The sequence below is a fragment of the Catharus ustulatus genome, chromosome 4 (genome assembly GCF_009819885.2).
Source record: "Catharus ustulatus isolate bCatUst1 chromosome 4, bCatUst1.pri.v2, whole genome shotgun sequence".
Taxonomy (NCBI): domain Eukaryota; kingdom Metazoa; phylum Chordata; class Aves; order Passeriformes; family Turdidae; genus Catharus; species Catharus ustulatus.
The window spans coordinates 74319067-74338388 of NC_046224.1; the positions used below are offsets into that span (position 1 = coordinate 74319067).

The 19322-nt window shown below is 40.8% G+C and overlaps 1 protein-coding gene across 5 annotated transcripts in view; it reads left to right on the plus strand.

Annotated features, from left to right (window-relative positions):
* EPS8 (epidermal growth factor receptor pathway substrate 8) overlaps positions 1 to 19322 on the plus strand; it is a 119592-nt gene that overhangs the window by 37778 nt on the left and 62492 nt on the right. Inside the window, exon 1 of one of the 5 annotated variants that reach the window (XM_033058032.2) lies at positions 12443 to 12593. The exons of the other annotated variants lie outside the window; for them this stretch is intronic. The gene's annotated coding sequence lies outside the window, so the exon portion shown is untranslated. Of the gene's footprint in view, positions 1 to 12442; positions 12594 to 19322 lie in introns of those variants that run through there. 5 annotated transcript variants of the gene reach the window in all.

The window sequence follows — 19322 nt, forward strand, 5'->3', positions numbered from 1 at the left end:
CCCAAGTACATAATCTTCATTAAATCATTGCACTTTAAGACAGGCAGCTTTCCTTGGAGGAGCAGAGCAGAGCTTCCTTTCGCCACTGTAAAACTTGTATTTAAGTTATGGGAGGGCCATATTTTATTTCTAGGTTCTGCCACGGTCTCCAGAGCTGCAGAGCCCAGGCTTTGCTGGAGATCAGATCTCCTGTGAGCTGCAGCAGCATTCCTGCTGCAGTGGGGGAAGCCCAGCTCTGTTCCCCTGCGATAAGTTTCTCCATCTCACTTTTGCTGTGCTCAGCAGTGCAGCTGCACTGCTGCTGCATTCCTGGAGCAGGGCTGAGCCAGCCCTTTTTAATTAACACAAAATTCAGTGTTGGCAGGAACACAAAGAGGGGGGAAAAAAACAAGTAATACACCAAAACAGAACACCCACGTTGGTTTTGTGAGCTTGTGTTTTGTGTCTCTTATCCTATGGCAAGAGAAGAACTCTGAGCTTTTCTTTAACACAGAGAAAGCAACACTGAAGTCTGTTATTTCTGTGTACCTGGTAAATATAGATGATTTCTTTTTTCGTGGAAACTCATTAACGTGTGCCACATGGAGAGGTGAGAATTGCACTTTGAGTGAAGAGATTGATTGATTGATTGCTGTTGGCTTGTATTAAGAAAATATGGCTAACAGAAGGAGTCAATACATGCTCTTCTAAATTTTTTTTCCCTGTAGACTACACTGTTTTTCCTGCATGTGTTTAATGAGGGAGCTTAGTGGACGAATGCTATTGCTTAATTGCTGACAGTATCATGTTATCTTCCTTTAAAAGACTTGAGAGTGTTAAAATATGGTTATTAAGAGCTGGCACTGATTTGAGCATCCACTTGGGACTTTTTGAATTGTAAACGTGCATCATGTGTAGATGAGCTGCAGATGCAGAATGAGCATTCAGCCCTTCACCATTTAACCTTGCAAGCAGAAAAAGCTGAGCACTAGAACCAGAGTGTTCTGCAAACCTGTCCTTCCTCTCTGGGAATGCTTACACCTCTGAAAACTGCTTGGTTCTCATCCCTCTCTGAGCAGAAAGCCAAAAAGCTTCTCCACATATTTGAGGGGAATGTCCCATGTTAAGTTCAGTATGGACAGGCAGGGCATGACAAAGCCACTGCTGCAGCACTGATATGTTAAAAAAGAATGAATTAAATTCTTGATACCTTCTCTAGGCTGTACTGATCATTAAGGATGGAATTGTGTGGTTTTAAATCCAAGTTCTTTTCCTTTGACTTTGAGTACCTGTTTTGAAAAATGAGGAGTTTTGGCATCATTGTGTTCTGTAAGCAAAAAACCTGATTATTTTGGGCAAAGAGGAGGCTGCTGTGCTAAGTTCTTGGTAGACTTAATTGCTAATAAACAGGAATCTGATTCAGCTTAGACATTACTGATGTGTTCCTATAAATTTGTGTTGGGTAGGGTGGTGGGGTCCCTAAAGAGTTTCAGGAAACCAGGAGCTTTGGCACTTGCCTGTTTGGGGGAAGGCTGCAGCTAATAATCGCTATAACAGAGGTGAAATGCAGAAAAATACGCTGTATAGCAAAGAAGGAAATGCACGTTAACTCTGTGAAGAGGAAGAGTAAATTTCAGGACACTGGCAAGGCATTCATACACCTCTCCAGTTTTATAACACTGAACTGCAAGCACCAGATCAAGGTTTTAAAGAGGAATGGTATCTTAACCCTATTATTATTATTATTATTATTATTATTATTATTATTATTATGCCCAACTTTAAAAGAGCAAGTTATTTTAAAAAGGGAGGTATTACTTTGGTTTTCATGCTGATCCCCCTTCAGCATGAAGAACAGAATTTATCTGTGTAAAATTCTAAGCAAAGATCACGAAGATCATCTGCTTTATGTTGTGGTTGATGCCATGGGGCATTGTCTGTTAGCACATGCAAAATAATAAAGCAAATAAATCAAACATGACTCATGGTTATGTATTGCAAAGATGGAGTAATTTATCCTTGTTTCCCATAATTTTTCTCATTCAATTAAATGGCTTCCCCTTCTTGTGTAAATGTTTTTTTCTTATAGTTCTTGCAAATCTTTTCTGGATACTTGAGGGGAAAAAAAAAAGTAGAATAGTCCTTCTACAGGTTCATGTTCCTCATGTTTCTTACTCTTGTTTGGAGGAGCGAATTCGCACCAGAACTCTTTCTGTGTCCTTATTATTATTGCTTATCTTAAAAAAGCAAACAAAAAAACCCCCACAAATAAACAAACAAACAGAAACCCCCTCAAAATCTTTCTACTCTGTGACCATTTGAAAAGCAGTTTCTCACTTAAATATTTGAGGTAGGCATGCTTTTAAAATTCATTGTCAATATGAAAAATGCAATTAGTCATGCAGCTGTAAGGCACAGCCCTCTGTCCCCAATAATTTCCCACTTTATGTACTTCCTGGTGTTCCTTGTGCACATGTGAGTGGAAATTGCTTTCTCTGCTCTCTTTTCACTGAATTTATGTATATTCCCTACTATTAAACAAACCCTTGCTATTGAAACAGCAGTTTCAGGTGCTATTTTTAATTTGCTTTAGTGATGAAATGATTGTAAGTGGGGGAAGTTCCTGAAACCTGTTGCTATTCTGACATTGCAGCTTCGGTCTGTTCTGGGATTTTCCTCAAAGCTACACAGGTGAGCTCAATTCCCAGGCATTTTAACCTTTAGTCTCATACCTTGCTACCCAAGACCTGGGTGATGTGCCAAAGCAAAGCTTTGGGAAGGCTGTGTCCTGTCTGTAATTGTGTTACACCCAGAATACATGCAGCTTGTCACTTGGAGTTCTAAATTGCTCCATGTTCAGGTGTCAGGTGCGACATTTGCTGTTGAAATAACAGAGCATGACATTGTATGTCCTGCAGATTTTATCTCCTGCTTTTTTTTTGTTTGTTTGTTTTGTTTTTAATATGACTTTATAGGATATATTTACTTATAACATTATATTGCTTGTAGATCGCTGCAGATTCCATGCCCTTTGACAGGTTTGGTAGGGATTGTACAGGTACAGTTGAAATGTTACAAGAGGTTCTTGCAAATGGGAAGCAATAGTGATTTTATGTGCTTTGGTTTTCATTGTAAACAGTGTTTCAAAATATATTCAGTGAGGTTTGCATTGGAAAGTGTAACCCTGCAAGTAGAATTTGTGTCACTAGAAATTCTCACTGTTTCTGCGCTGCTTTGTAACTTTAGAATTTTTTTTTTAAACTTACATGCTTTAAAAAAGACCATAAGTAGACAGTATATCTTTTGAAAAGGCCTTATCTCCTGTGGTATCACAGCACAATAAAATTGACCTTGGTCCTGGGGGCTTTGAAAAGACTGCAGTAAAAGTGTGGATGTTTGCTTTGCTAAACTGCCTTTTCTGCTTTGAAATATGCAGTGATTTAGTGCTTGGTTGATAGTGAGCTCGTGATGCCTTCAGTTAAACCACTCTGAGTGGTAAATCAATCTGCTTTGATTCTCCTTTGCTCTTTTACAATGGTACCCACCCCTGTAAAATGCTAACGAAATGGATAGGTGTTACACAGAAACAGAGTAACCACTGACTTCATAAAGGAAAGAAATCTTGTTTAACGCCCTTGGAAAACTCAGCAAGGAATGTCCGACAAGACTTTACTCCTTTACTCACACAGGTGACATCTCTTGGCTGATATGCAAAGTCATTTGTCCTTTAGGGAAGAGGTAAAGCAGCATCTCCAGTGTCAGTAATGCCTGCCTGTGTCTTAAAGCATTTTTTATTTTTCCTGAGGTGGGGGTTTTGAAAGAATGATTTATTAACTATGTAAGAATGTGCTGTTTGAGGATTTTAATAATTTTAATAGTCATTTGTCAAAGTAGGCATTGAAGTTAGTGCAGGGTAAACCTGAATCTGATAGCTCTGGGATGATTAAAGCATGATTATCACGACAGTCTTGGGCTTCATTTGAAGTTATTTTACTGATACTAAGCTACAAATTTTACACACTTGTGTTTTCAATTTGTTAATTGTCACCACCAGTGGGGCAGAGACATCAAGACCAACCAGGGAGGTGCATGGCAAAAATAGAGACATGGGAATAACAGGAATGATCTGGGAAGCAAAGGGTTTGAATATGAAGTGTGTTATTTTGTTTTGTTTTGTGGTTTTTGATTTTTTGTTGGATTTTTTGGTTTGTTTGTTTGTCTTTTTTTTGTTTTTGCTGGTGGATGTGTAATTTGAAATCAAACTGAAATTGTTTTCAAATGGTGAAGAATTTCTTATTTTGAGTGCTATTCTAAAATAAAATAGTGTTTCCATGCAGACAAGCTTGTTGCTAACAGTAGGACATGTTTTAGAATTACAAATTTTGCTTTCTCTTGAAAGTTACAATAAGTTATGGTAAGATTTAACCTGAAGTTTGTCTTAAAATTTGTAAGCTGGCCTGAATGTCCTCACAATTTTTGGAGATAAAACTTTTCAAAGTCACCTTACCACGATATTGTTCCTTTTGATTTATTTTGCACAGTTCAATATGTGTAGCAACATTATGTTAATACTTTTATTTTACATCATTTATGCTAAATAGAGTGTTAATATTTTCTCATCAGCAAAAATATGAAATTGCAAACACAACTTTACTTGATGAACATGAGAGGATTTTTAAGAATTTTTCTGTGTATTTTTAAATGCCCTGAATTAGTGCTGTGGATACGGAGCCACATTAAAGCATTCCCTGGTGCAGCTTCCCTGGGTCTGAGTGCCTTCTAATATGATTTCAGTTCCAGTGGTGCACAGGTTCCAGCAGCCTGGTGGGCAGTGATGACTGCTTCAGATGCAGCACTGATGGCTGTCCTACTTTTGGGTTTATTCTATCCCTCAATTACTTTCTCCACAGCACCCAACCTCCCTCTCCTCCCAAAAAAAGACACTGTCAACTCCTCTATATTTTAAAAAGATATTGTGTGTATTTCTTTGGTGCAAAGAAATAGTAGTACTTAGAGTTCCTCAGACTTTTTGCACCAATGTTTGTAATTATTTTGCTTTAGAAAGAGGACTTTAATTCATTTTCGTTTGTGTATTTATTTATTGTGCACTGCTAAAGCTCTTGCTGAGCTTCCAAAGATGAGTTCTGAACATGAGCTAAGTGGATGCTTTCAAGTAGTTGAATAATAATTGAGGACCTCAACATGTGGGAAAACTGCACTCTTTTCTCTCTTTTTTTTTTTTTTTTTTTTTTTTTTTTTTTTTTTTTTTTTTTTTTCCCTGAAGGTCACTTTTTTCCCCCCTTCTTGTTTCCATGCTTTGCATGCTGGGCTTTACACTGATATTTGGCACTTGCATCAAACCCATCCTCTCTGAATCCCTTTCAAAACATAATTAAAGAGAGTGAAACAGAAAAGGCTAGATTTAAAAATTTAATCTCTTGGAGTTTTATTTTTTTTTCAGTCCCAAGGGGTGCGAAGCCATGAAATGAGTCTCTGCCTCTTGCCCAGGAGCCAGCACTCCTAGCTGGGGCCAGGCTGGACTCTTTCCTTTTTTTCTTTGGTGTTCATAAACCCTCCTCAGTTGTCCTTCAGTTTTTGACCTTTACTCATAATTTTAGGAGAGTGATGTGAGTGGAAACCATGTGAATGAAAGTGCAGGAATACAGCCATGAGGAAGAACACTGAGGAAATCTCATTTGTAGCAGCCTCTGTAGGAGTAGAAATAGGTAGACAGCCTATCAATAAAACTTTCACTTTTTTTTTTTTTTTTTTAATATATATATTACAATGTAGTGGTTTTCCAGTCACCCCTTGTCTTCTCAGGAAAAGTCAGGTATGCAAATTTAAGTTAGAATGAAAGAGGCATTCTGAAACAATATTGAAAGCACCCTTGTTCCTCCCACCCCTTTTTCCTTGTGGTATTTTTTTTTTCCTTTGCTTGTAAAAAGAAACAGAAGGTCTGTCTTTGCTTCAGAAGGAGAGATTTTTCAGCACTGTATCAAAGTACAGGGGGCTGTTAATCACTTACACATTTTTAGCTGGAAATAGAAAATCACCCTGGTTGTTCACTTCTGTGATCAGCCAGGGAGGTAACTCTGAGAGGTGCAAGCACTATTTTGTTGCTGTTTTTATCTGGATCAGCAGGGAGGGAAAAGCACTGTAAGTTGGTGACATTTCAAATGCACAGATGTGAATGCTTTGGTAACCGTCATGTCATGAGAATCCCAGACAACTGCCCAAACATCGGGGTTATCCTAGAAAAAATATTGCTATTTATTTTGCTACCTGAGTTGTTAGTGTCTACTAAAATCTCTGTTTACAGCTGAGCTTAAATCTGGTTTAATTCTGTTTGTAGTAAGAAATGCTTGAAAAATCCAAAGCTATCCCACTGCTTATGAATTGGAACACACAGTTTTTTAAACAGAAATACAAAATGAGAACACTGTAGCGTATCAGTGGGTGTGATAAATGGAGAAGCTGCTTACCCAGAGCCAAAGCTCCCTGAGAATCTGTTTGCAGTGGGGTGGGGTGAGGGGGCCTCTGTATATTCAGCAGTCATTCTCCAAAAAAAGCACCCAGATTTACTAAAGGATTGTGTAGAGCAGCAAAGGGCAAGGCTTCTGAAGCATTTTAACAAACACAGAGCCCTGCAGAGCTTTATGAAGTGATTTCAGAAACCAAAAGTCAGCTGAGGATGGGAAATGCAAGTGACAAAACAACTTTTAAAGTCCAGAGAGGTGGCATCAAAGGGATAATTACTGCATTGCTTCATCACCTGATTGCCCATGGCAAGTGGAGAAAAGAGTGATGACAGAGGCAGCTGCTTAGGGGAGTGGTACAGAAGAAGATGCTGGCCAGGAGGTAGGAGGGAGTACGGAAACCAAGTGCTGATGTCCTTAATGTTTTTAACAAGCTGCATCACCTGGGTGCTAGGTTTATCCAACAATTTGATTTCTTGATCTGTGTTTTCTGTGTAAGCTCTTTGTAGCAAAAGGTTTGACACCAATTCTCTCTGGTGAGCACCTGTCCAGTAACAATCCATCTGCTCCTGCAGTGTGTGGTTTTTGTTTGCAGAGTTGGAGGCAGGGCACTTTCCAAGGGGATTCTCTGTTGAATTTGCCAAAACGATGTGTTTTGGCACAGGGTAAGAGCTCTCGCCAGCTCAAGCAGCAACACAGCGATGCCCAGGCATTGCTGCTTTTAGGAGTGGACCAAAAAACCTCCCTGTGCTGCTGTGTGGATGGACAGGCTCATGTGAGAGGCTTTTAATGTATTTCGTTTGTGTGATCCAAAGGAAGGCCATGCACAAACACAAGAGTTAATTGTGCAGCAGGTTGGGTGGGCAGGTGAAAGAAATGGTAGGTTTTTCTCCTCAAGCCCAAGCAAGGAAACAGTTCATAAATTTGAGGGAACATCTGCTGATAAACTGAGTTTTCCCCTGTCTTCCCCCTGGGTCATAAGAACTGGCACAAAAGTATACATCGTGGTGATTGCTTGTGAAACAAGAGAGCACAATGTTCTACCCTTGGACTACCAGGGACACAAAGGGAATTTTCCTGAGGCCAGCCTGGTGCTTGCCTGCTGACTGGGAGCACGTGCTTTCCAAGTCTTGTGTGAGAGGAGGTAAAGGATGGAGAGAAATCATCTGTCTCCTGCGGTGAAAGATGTGCTGCAATTCCTGATTGAGGCGGTGTAAAAGGAGCCAGATGTGAAATGTTTTAGAAGGGTAGGATGTGGCAGCCCAGACTAACCAAGCTGCATTTGGTGTGAGGCCACAGAGGAGCAGGGACAGCCCCAAGCCTGCCTTGGGAGGGGTGGCTAGAAATGGTTTTCTCACCTTTGAAATCATAGAATAATGATACGTTTTGCTTCCACAGCAGTTTCTCACCAAAAATGCGCATGTATTTTTAAACCGAGCATCACCATATGAAACACATGGAAATAAGTTGCTATAACTGATGTGCAAACGTTTGGAACATATGTAAGCAAATATTCCACAAAATCCCAGAGTTTCTCCCGTGTATCCCAGGCCTGTGATGGGATCAAGATACTTTGCAAGCCTGCAGTCATTTTTGTGCCTCTTTGTGCCCTCCCTGGGGCACAGCCTCACACTGCACATCTGAGCAGCTCAAACAGCTCAGGGTGTAAAGAAGAACACAGCACTAGTGATAAATTAGTGCAGGAAGCTAAACCAGTGGGAGAGGCCCTCTCTCTGCTCCCCAGAGCTACCTTGGCTTGCAGGTGAGCCCTGGCAGGGTTCAGTCCTGGCCCAGAGACATCTCCTGTGAGCCTCAGGAGCTCATGAGCTGACAGCTCTGCTGATGTTCACCTGATAAGGACTCAGCTTTTTATGCTGGGTTAATTTGAGCAGTATTTAATTCTTGCAGAGGCTTGGCATAGCTAAAAGACTTGGCAGCTTGAGTTAGAAACCGCCAGGAATTTGAGAGAAGTTGATTTAGTTTACTTTATGGCATGCCAAAAACTCTATTTAAAGTGCCTGACCTTAAGATGCAACCAAAAAGAAAGTTCCTCTGATCTTCTTTGGCATCATTTTCAGACTCTTTCAATGTAAGGAAAATATTTTGTTGATGTCTACCATCCTCTTAAATCTGAAATATGCAAGGAATGAAAGGCTCTGATTATCAGTAACAACATGAGATTTTAGTGGATTTGTTTCTGTTCCCTGACCTGAGTTCTTGACTTGTTCTTTTGTGTCACAAAATGAAATGTCTCTGACATATCAACAGCACGTACTGGAGTTACTGGCACAAGTGGAGTGGTTTTAGTAATGGTTTTTTAGAAGAGACATTGCCTACTAATTCAATTTCTGTATCTGTTCATTAAGATTAGCAGCTTATTAAAGCCTTTACTACTTCTTTGGGGCAGAACTCCTTAGCTAGAAGAGAAAAAATACTGCTTGGTTTCTTTATAAGAGTTTTCAGGTTTGCTATAATGATTTTTGTGTAGGCTTTGTGAAAATAAAGCCAGTGTGACATGAAATAGCATCTTGCATCACACTCAGTGAGAGGCTGAGATGCAAACGCTTCCAGATGGAAATACGGTGTGTGCTGTACTTTTCTTCAATAAAGTATTTAATTTTCAGGAGCTTCAAGTCAGATAATGGTAAAAACATTGTGTGATCTCTTTTTTTATGAGTCCTGGGCAGCTCAGAGAACAGGTATTTTCCTGTCTGTTTCTTCCTTCAGAAACATCCTTATCTCTGTGATTTTGAAGTTCGAAAGAGCAGACACTATTACTGTTTATTCTATTTTAAGTATTATGAAAATATACTCCAAAATGTTTTAAACCCTTGCTTTCATGCATATTTTTCCTAACAGTTTTTAAAAGGTTTGCAAGTTTGAATGCTGAGAATTTGCTTCTTTTCTGTTACTTACCAACCATTCCTGTAAATTAAAATTTAGTCATGGTGGTGTGATAAATTCAAATAGCTTTTTCAAGCCTTTGCCCTTCCTTGAAATGATGAGTTGGTGTTCATGCATATGTAAAATTTTTGTTTATTTTATGTGCTTTACCTGCATCCTACACATGTGACATTGAATGTTGGCAGTGAAAATTGCTTGATAGATCTTTTACACCACTCACTGACTTTTTGTTTTGTTTGATTTCATTGCAGCATTACACAAAGAGAAACTGCAGCTCTTGAATCTGGAGAGTGCTTTTTTAAAAGTAGCTTTATGAGGCAGAAATTTCTGTTGGGTTTTTCATGAAGCATTTCCCAATCTCACAGACCCATCTCCCTTCCTGAGCATTTTTGCATCATTAACTTTGTGCAGAGCAAAGTGTGCTCTGGTGTTGTCTCTGTATCCCATTCCCTGTTACTGAGTGGTCCAGATATCTAATGGAAAATAAATGAAGAATTTAGCTTTTTATGGAAGGCACTAGCGCTCAGTTTGCTGCACAACAATAGCTCTGATATCCTGTCTCAAACAAGCATGAAAGCAGTAGAGCCTTTTTTGTCTCACTAGTCAGCAACAATCACTCCTGACTGCACACCAGAGACACTTTGCTGAGTGCAAAGGTACCATTTTTATGTCGGTATTTGCCAGACCAGAACTACTGACTTTATTCTCAAACATTTACTTTGTTTATTTTGGGGATCGGTTGGTACTCTTCCAGGAGAAAAGTAGAAACCTATTTGAGGAGAATCAGCATCCGGGAAAAGTGCTTTGAGCCTGCTTTTAGAAGTTACTTCCTTTATTTCCTCCATTATTTCAATATTTATCAGACAACTTCAAAGAAACTTTCTGTTTAAGTCACCTTTATGGCACCTTAGAGCTGCTGATAAAGTACCTGGGGTAAAATACCCATCAGCCTGCTTAGAAGTGAAGCAAACTGGAGCATAGTACAAGTCCAGCAGAGAGTTTTTCAGACACTTCATTTATTCCTAGCTTTACTATTTTTTGTACATGCTAATTTTCTTGGCTTTATATTTATCATTAACCAGTGGCCAGAGGTACAAGAAGGCTGTTATGGTACTGTTGGCAAGCACATGAGAAGATTCAACTTAGCTGTAAACAGGCAGTGAGACGGAAAGAGGAAATAGAGGGAATTAATTACATTGGAGTAATATTTTCTCTGGATGCTGTAAGAGGTCCTGGATTTGAGGTTGCTTGTTAGAAAGAATAACTGCTACCAGTTTCTAAATATATGTTTTAACACAAGGATAGCTGTGGCGGCAGAGAGAGGGAAGGGAGAAGCAGGTTCAAGAGGAATGAGAGGAGCTGAGGTGGGCGTGGGTTGATGCAGAGGTTTTCCCGGGAGGCTGCTGCAGCCACTGGGATTGCAGGGGCACCAATTCCTTTATTAAATGTATATTCTGTGGCTTCTGAGCCAGCTTCTCATTTTGGGACACCGTGAGTCGAGGTGACACTAGTGGCATACAGTAAACTTTTGCTTAAAATTAGTTTGAGATTGACTACTTTACTATTAAGAGAAACAATGTGAAGGTAAGGATGCTTGAAAAAAAAGAATGCTGAGACCTGACTGTGCAGAAGGTTGTTAGTCACCTTTCCAGGATATGGAGAAGCTGTCTGAGCTCACTTCCATACTATTGCCAATTTTTGCTTCTTGGAGAACAGGAGAAAAAGACTGGGAAAGGTCTTAAATACAAATTGAGCAAATCCTAAGAGTGATCTGCAATAACTTCAGGTGATTTATGCCAGTGTGCAATATACAGGACAAAGTGAGGAGTTTGTGAATTTAGAAGCAATCTCCTCATCCTATTCTTTCCCCCTTTCCTTTTGTGAGTTGGTTGGTTGGTTTTTTGTTTCAGTAGTTTGATGTTTTTGAGGTTGTTCATGCTGTTACTTCCTTGACTTGCAGGAAGGGATTGTTGGGGGAGTCTTAAATAGTTGTTGTTGGAACTATTGCAACTTCTTTTAAGTTGCAAGACTTAAATGTTTTTAATTAAGTTGTCTTCATCTTCAAAATGTGAATTTGGTACTTAAAATCAAATAGTGTTTTTCAAGACTCTTTTCTCATGTACTCTGACCTCCTCCCACCACCAAGGTCACTCAGCTGTACTGCAGAGAGGAAGCGAGGAAGGAAAAATGTTTTCGGTTTGCCAGGAACCACCACAACCTCAAGGGGTTTTGAGCAGTGGGTCATTGGAAGAACTGTGATTTGTTAAATCACAGTTAAACCTGGAATTCGTTCAGAACATTCTTGTTGGTGCTATTGCTGGTAGAGAAGCAGTTATTCAGCTTTCCAGTGTGGTCAACATGTGAACAGCAAAATTTGTTCCTCTCTTTTGGACATCTTGAAACACAAATTGCTTTCAGCACTATCCAGAGTGACCATTTTCAAGTTTGTTAACTTAGGAGGGCTTGTTTCTGCACGTGGGAGTGATGACAAACTATACTGTTGGATGGTCAAACCATTAAATAATGCACAGCCTGTCACACTTGGCACAGCTCCTTATTGCAGACTGGATGTGTATGGCAAATCCAGAGAGACAAAACCAGACTCATGGGGACCCACTGAGGTGTTGCAGCTCTTATTTAAATCTGTGTGCATGTGTATATATCAATTATGCTAATGCCAAGCAATTATATCAATTCACAACTTGACAGGTTGTCCGTGCTTGATAGGAAATGTTAATTCTCTGCTCCAGAGGATGGAGCTTGCTGTAACCCAATCTCTCTTCTCCCCCTTAGTGAGGCCTCGGTGAAGGGGAATGTATAAAATGTATAAACAGCTGCAGCAAGGCTGCTCCCCATACAGATGTGTCTTCCTGCAGTGAGATCTCTGGGTCAACAGGTGTCCTGGTTTCTGCTGGGATGGAGCTCATGTCACTGCTAGCAGCCAGTGCAGAGCTGTGTTTGGGAGTTGGGTTGAGAACAATGTTGATAACACACCGATGTTTTGGCTGTTGCTAAGCACTGCTTACTCTGAGTCAAGGACTTAGCAGTGTCTCATGTCTGCCTGCAAGGAGAGGCACCAGGAACTGGGAGGGAGCGTGGCCAGGGCAGCTGACCCGAGCTGGCCAAAGGGATAGTCCATCCACAGAACGTCATGGCCAGGATATAACCTGGGGAGCTGGCTGGGAGGTGCTCATGGCTGCTGGGGACAGGCTGAGCATCTGTCAGCAGGGGGTGAGCAACTGCACTGTGCAGCTCTTGTCTTTCTTCAGTTTTATTCCTTTGCCTCTTTAATTTTAAAATTATTATCATTAATATCATTGCTACCATTAATACACTTATCATCATTATTACCATTATCCTTGATATTATTATATTAATTATTATTAATTGTTACTACTACTACTGTTTCAGTTGTTAAACTGTTCTTATCTCTGTGTTTCACCTTTCTTCTGGTTGTCCTCCCCATCCCACGAGGAGTAGGGAGGGAGGGAGAGATCAGCTCTGTGGTGCATGGTTGCTGTCTGGAGCTAACCCTCAATCATGCAAGCCATACTGGAACCTCTCCATGGATTTGCCATGGGTTTGAGCTGTTCTTCTTCCCTCCAGAGAAATGCTTTGCTGCTTTCCACCCACCCAGCAGTCCTCCTTGCTCCTCTGGGTTATGACAGCTTTGTTTCCTTGACATGCTGCCTCTTCCTCAGGCTGGTTGTCTCAACACCTTGTTCTTAAAATGCTGCTGAGCTGCATTTGAGTCACAGGCCGGTAGCTGTGCTCCTGCCAAGACCTTTACTTGTGTTCTTGATCCTGTTCAGATGTAATTGCACATAAGCATGGGATCAAAATGGGAGAATTTGTTTTACTTGTGGTCAAGAGCTGTTTGTTGCTGTATTTCTGGTGGCTTGAGAAATCGTTGTTGTGGTTGTACATGATTATAGATTCTATCTCAGTCTGACTTCCAAGTTGTTTTGATCAGATGACCTCCAGAGTTCATGCCCAACCTAAATGATTCTGCAATTTATACTGCTATTTAAACATAGTGCAGATAAGGAGCAGATGGTGCAGTAAAAGAACTGGTGAGTATAGCTCAGAATTCAGAAACAAAAGGTGATTTGTGGACTAAAAAATAGAGAAGAGTCAAGTGGTATCTCTCTTTTGCAACTCAACATATTTGCATAGGCTGGTATTCAAACGTTGTGTGATCTTATCTAGTTGATAGGTCACAAAAATAAAGATCTGGCATATATTTTTTTCATGAATGTTGTTTAAAATTCTTAGTCTTAACTCTCCTTAAAAGAGAGCTAGACATGAAATGTTTACTACTAATACTACACAAGTGGCAGGGGAACCAGCTTATAAAAAAGGATTAACATGTGGATTTTTCGACCTCTGAATGGTTATTAACACACTTTTATTCATTTATACCCATTTGAAAATAGCTCATTAACAGAAGGGCGATCCCAGTTGTTCACCAAAATAAAACTTTCTATAACAATAGGTTTTATTAGTGATACATTTGTATATATCAATTTTGCAGATGACTTGTTACATTACTGAATCACTGAATTTTCATTCCTCATATAACTAAGCATTTGTTTTGCTACTGCAAGCATCCACACAAGTTTAAACACCATTGCTCAGCTATAGTGATCTGTGCCCTCCCAAAGTGTATTTTCTACAGTTGGTGGTTTGTGCTCCCATTTACTTTAACTCTTAGAGCATAGTGTAGCAATTTTTCCTCGAAGTAGAAGAAGAATCATACACTTTTGGAACAATAAATACTCTTCAATGGTACCAATACCTGCTTGAAAGTCAGATCAGCACAGGAACTAGTGCATGTTTTGTATCTTGTCATCTTCAATCTTAGTTATCTGAAGCTGCCTCTAATTTCAGAAGGCAGGTGTTGAAAATTTTGCTCTTTTGTCTGGTATGATTAATAACTGTATTGCAAAGTAACAGCCTCCCAAATCACTGGGTTGATTTTTAATTTTTTTCCATGATAACACTTGGAAGTTATTCCAGCCACCATCAGCCTTCAGTTTGTAAGCATGCTGGTCCCATGCCATGCCTCCTATATGCAGTCAGAGTTAACTTTAGGGCCATGATCGTTGCTGCAACAAAGCTGCTGATGTGGAGGCATCAGGGGTGACATCCAGCCCAAGCAGTAGAATATGACAATCATTTTTGGGTTCCTTTGGCACAGAGGTCCTTCTGCATTACTGGGTGTGCTGAGCACCTCTGGCCAAGATCCCTCCCAGCTCTGGGGATTGTTTTGTTGGCCTAAAAGCTGCTGTCAGCCCCTATTGCTGTGCCTGCTCCCAGGTGTTTTGCTTCTGAAACCCTTGGATTTGCTTGGCTGGTGGGGTGTGTGCTCTTCCTGTTGTTCCCTACTTCTGGAGCAGATATATTTACCCTCTGTGATGTTTTTCACTCCTAAAGGGTGAACTCCCCTAGGGTTATTTGAGGGTGGATATATCCTCTTACCTTATAGCTCTTACTGAGTGCTGCTGGTTGTGCTACAAAAATAGAAGCCAGTGATTTATGTTCCTTCTTGGTAATAAATGACCTTGGGACCTGGTCTCTCAGGACCTAAACTGTAAATAATTAAGCTTTCCCTCTGGGGAACCCTCGCTCATCAATTTTATAACAGGTAACTTTTAATTTCTTTCCCAGACATTGTGGTCATATAGCATGGCCAAAAACCCCAAAAATTACAAACTATGCACACTTTTTTTTTTTTAAATAATGTGCATGAGACAATGCTGTGCAGTCAAAACCCCAAAAGCTACTGTTACTGAAGAGCAGCCATGTGTTAATTCCAACTTGGCCTCGCAGTTCCAAACAGGAGCAGGATCTCAAGCTCATTGATTCCCTGGGTTTTTTTTTTCAAGTTTATCAAACTATGAGTCTTGGTCATCTGACTTTTGTTCTTGTCTTACCTGATACTGGCAATTGAGGTTTTTTACTTCATATTCAAATAAAAGGGAGTGTGAAGGAAACAGGGAAGGATACCATTTTTCAATAGGAGCTGGTGAAGCAGATGATGATAAATTTCTGAAAAGATTAAATACTCTTTCTAATTTTTTTTTTCCAGTTCGAGCAATTCAAGTATTGTCAGTTGTCTCATGGTTTAGGTTTTTTAACCAGGAAAGGCTAATTTGTATTTTGAGTAGACTGATCTGTGAAAAGCAATGCTCAAATGAAAGTGTGAGATGTAGTCCTGTGAGCATATTTTGGTGAAATAAATTATTGAATGGGGCATTTGGAAGTGAGTGTTAAAGATGACAAAAATATCCAGCTGAGTGCACTACTGCACATTCAAATATTACTGTTTCTTCTGGGAATCATCTAGGTGCAATGGAGAACCTTGGTTTTCAGAACACAGGATTTTTCAAAATCGGTAGTTAACAGATACTGATGGAAACTGGGAAATTAGCTGCTCTGTGGTTCCTTCAATGCCTCCTCCTGAAAATCTCTGAAACCAAGGAAGAAAAAAAGAAAAACTGCATCTCATGATGCTCTTTTGGAGGTTTCTTTCCCTTCTAATCCATGCTGTCTGTTGGCTCATCTGATGGTTGGCCTGTACTAATTACCTGTGCTGAGTAACATTATCAGTGTCCAGGCAACTCTGTACTCAATACACTGTTGTGACTTTATCCCTTTCAAATAGTTCTTAGAAGTTGTTTCCATCTTCTGACAGCGTTCTGTTACTCCTGCAACTCCTATGGACTTCTTTTTCTGCTTTTGTAATTTGTTTTTAATTTGTTGATCCAAATACTTCTTGTATTAGCAATCACTTTTCAACTGTCTGTTTCCTATGTGCAACAAGATGGGGATTAAAGATCATCAGGGATCTGAAAAAAAAAAGCACAGATGATAAATAAAGTGGAAGCAACACAGCTGGCTCAAACTGTGGGATGTGGACAGTAGGCAAAATATATTGTGGAGATACCATTCCCTCTGGATAATTCAAAGATACACTAAAAATCATTATGCTGCTCACAATTTCCTTTGTTACTCTTGTGGCTTGAAATGTATCCCAGATTCCTCAAGTTTTGTGCAATCTTTTTTTCTTCTTCCATAAATCTGGGGCTGTGGATGCTTCCTCCCTCCTCTGCTGTACTTTACTCCTGGGCAGGGGGAGGGGAGTGTCCAAATGCCATTTCTGAGTAACAAACCCTCTCATATTCAGGCCAACAGCATGAGTCAGGAGTAAGAGAGTTCTTGCCTCCACTCAGACAGGTTTGGAAATCTCTGGAAAAGCACTTGTGGTCAGTTTGGCATTAGTTTTTGTACTGCATGTGGCTAGTCTTCTGCATCTTGTATATTATCCTCTTGGATAACATCCCCCTGGAGTGCACTAAAACTTGAGGAGAGGAACACTAATAAGGGTAAGAAAAACCTACTCTTAGGGAAATGCAAATTACATGACGTCACAGTTTACATATTTGCATTCCAGGAGCAATCCAAGAGGGTGTCATCTCCATCATTAGAGAAGTTTTACTGTGGTTCAAGTCCTCTTTGTTAACCATTGAAAGCCAGTGCTACCTGCTGTAGTTCTTTGTGTTAGGGCTTCACTTAAGTGAGGGTGCTGTACACAATATGCCCAAATTTGGAAGGAAAATCATCACTGCCATTGGTTTCATGTTATCTGAGCACTCTGTCCTTCTTGTCACCTGCCAGAGCTGTCTGATCACTGTGCTAGGGCTGCAATGTCTCACAATTAAAAGGAAAGGGGATGTTTAGCATCTCTGGAGCTTCCACACTGCACCAAGAGAGGGAAGCCATGCTGTCTCTGGTGCAGGAATGAAGGGAGCTGGTGGTGAACCTGGAAAAGCAGCACCTGTGCTTCTGGTGTGAAACGACCCTATGCCAAGCAGGGGAAAGCCCTGAGCACAGCGAGAAGTAGTCATCTGCCAAGTAATGCTAAAATTTGGCAGGAATTAACTACACAGGAGCCCCTGGTGCTTGCCAGTCGATCTGGGCAGCAGGAAAAAATGTCAGGACATCTGTTGGGATTTCCCTGCTTGTAGAGTAATGGATCCTCTCCCTCACAAAAGAGTTTGGTTTTCTAATATGTTTCAAGCAGAAGCATTCAAATAAGCTGGGAACTTTCAGAAAAAGAGCAATACATGCTCTTCTCTGGAGCAAGAGTCAATGAGGAAGATGGGGGCAAACAGGGCTTGACCTTTCAGAAACAATGAGGGTGTTTGTGACTACTGATCACAAGTGCCCTTTTTGGAACCTAAAACTGTGTGAGTTCTTTCTCCATCCTGAGATAATAAACACTCAGTATACTCCAGATAAGCGTGGGTTTAGGCAAGTCTCAAAACTGTCAGCCAAAAGAGCTGTCTGTGGTTAAGCTGGGTGTGGGAATCCAGGTGTGAGAGCCTCCACAAAGTTCCAGAGAAACTCCTGGGTGACAGCACTGCTATGCAAGAGTCACAGGAGGGGAAGTGTGGTGGTGTTGTGCCCTCAGCACTGCATTTCTAGTGGCAGAAGAAATCTGTGTCTCACCTGCTTTTTTTTTTGGTTGTTAAGATTTTCAATCCAACGGCTTTCTCACTTTCTAATTCCTATAAATCCTGACCCACCAGTTAGAGCTGTGATCTTATTTTATATTTCCTTCAGAGAAAACAGATGTGAATATCTCCTGTTAGAGATATTGGCACTGGCTGAGCTGTTCCTGTGCTTTAAAGAACTGAGTCCCAAAGCTGAATAATGGCAAAGGAAGCACCTTTTCTGGATGTGTCGTTTGCCCAATGTCACCTTCAGTGCTCTGGACCACAGCTGTGCTCTTTTCCCTTGAACAAAGGGCATGAGGGTGGCTTGGCCAGCCTGACTAGATATTAATTGTGCAGATGCCTTTAGGGAGAAGTATTGACCTTGTGCACGGGCAGGGAATGATTTGGTGACCGCTCTGTTCCCACCAGGCAATGCCAGCTCCCAGTTTGTGACATGGCTTCTAAAATACCTTATCTTTGTGCTGAGCTTAATTTGGGCCACAGCATCAACTGCTGCAAGCTGCAGTCTGCTCCTCTTCCCTGGATTTCACACTGGCACCTACAAAGTGGCTGAAATTTCTACATCAATGTTTTTGCATCCATGGAAAGGCAAAAAGAGGTCATAGGCAATTAGAGAAGTACAGTAATTTCACATTACAATACAGAGTGTGGTAAAAGGTATCTGTTCTATCACCATCTGTTGAGGGTGGGGGCAGTGATCCTTATCTCTGTGGGAGATATTCTGCTAATGGGCCATCCATTGAAACCAGGCAGGGCATTGTTCTTTATCTTTTCACAACCCATCCTTCCTCCAGTGAGTCATTTTCTGCTAATGGCCATTGAGTCCCACTGTGGGACTGATAAAATTACTGCATCCCATTGGAAGTTGCTCCAGCCAGGGGGAAGAACCCAACATTTCTTACCAAGATAAAAACAGAGGTTTTGGGACACTGAGGTAGCCCCTTTCTCCACTGGACTCCAGAGGAAAACCGGATTTCTCCACATCACCACTGGACCTCCAGAGGGAAACTGCACCTTGTACAGGAGCACTGCTCCAACTGAGCCACATCTGTCACTGCAGGAGGATGCAGCCACCATTTAATGGGACTGCTACCAACACCCTGCCTGATGGGGTGTCAGGTTGTACTCTGACTTTGTCAGGGTTTGGAGTTTGTTTCTTTGTAGTGCTGTATTTCTATTTTAATTTCCCTAGAAAAGAACTGTTATTCCTAATTCCCATATCTTTCCCTGAAAGCCCCTTGATTTCAAAATGATAATAATTTGGAGGGAGGGGATTTACATTCTCCATTTCAAAGAGAAGCTCCTGCCTTTCTCAGCAGACACCTGTCCTCCAAACTAAAACAGCAACTTTTCGTTCTTTGTCCATATATAAGCCGCACCTGATTATAAGCCGCACTTCCGGGTTTGGACCAAAATTTTAGTCAAAATGGTGCCGCTT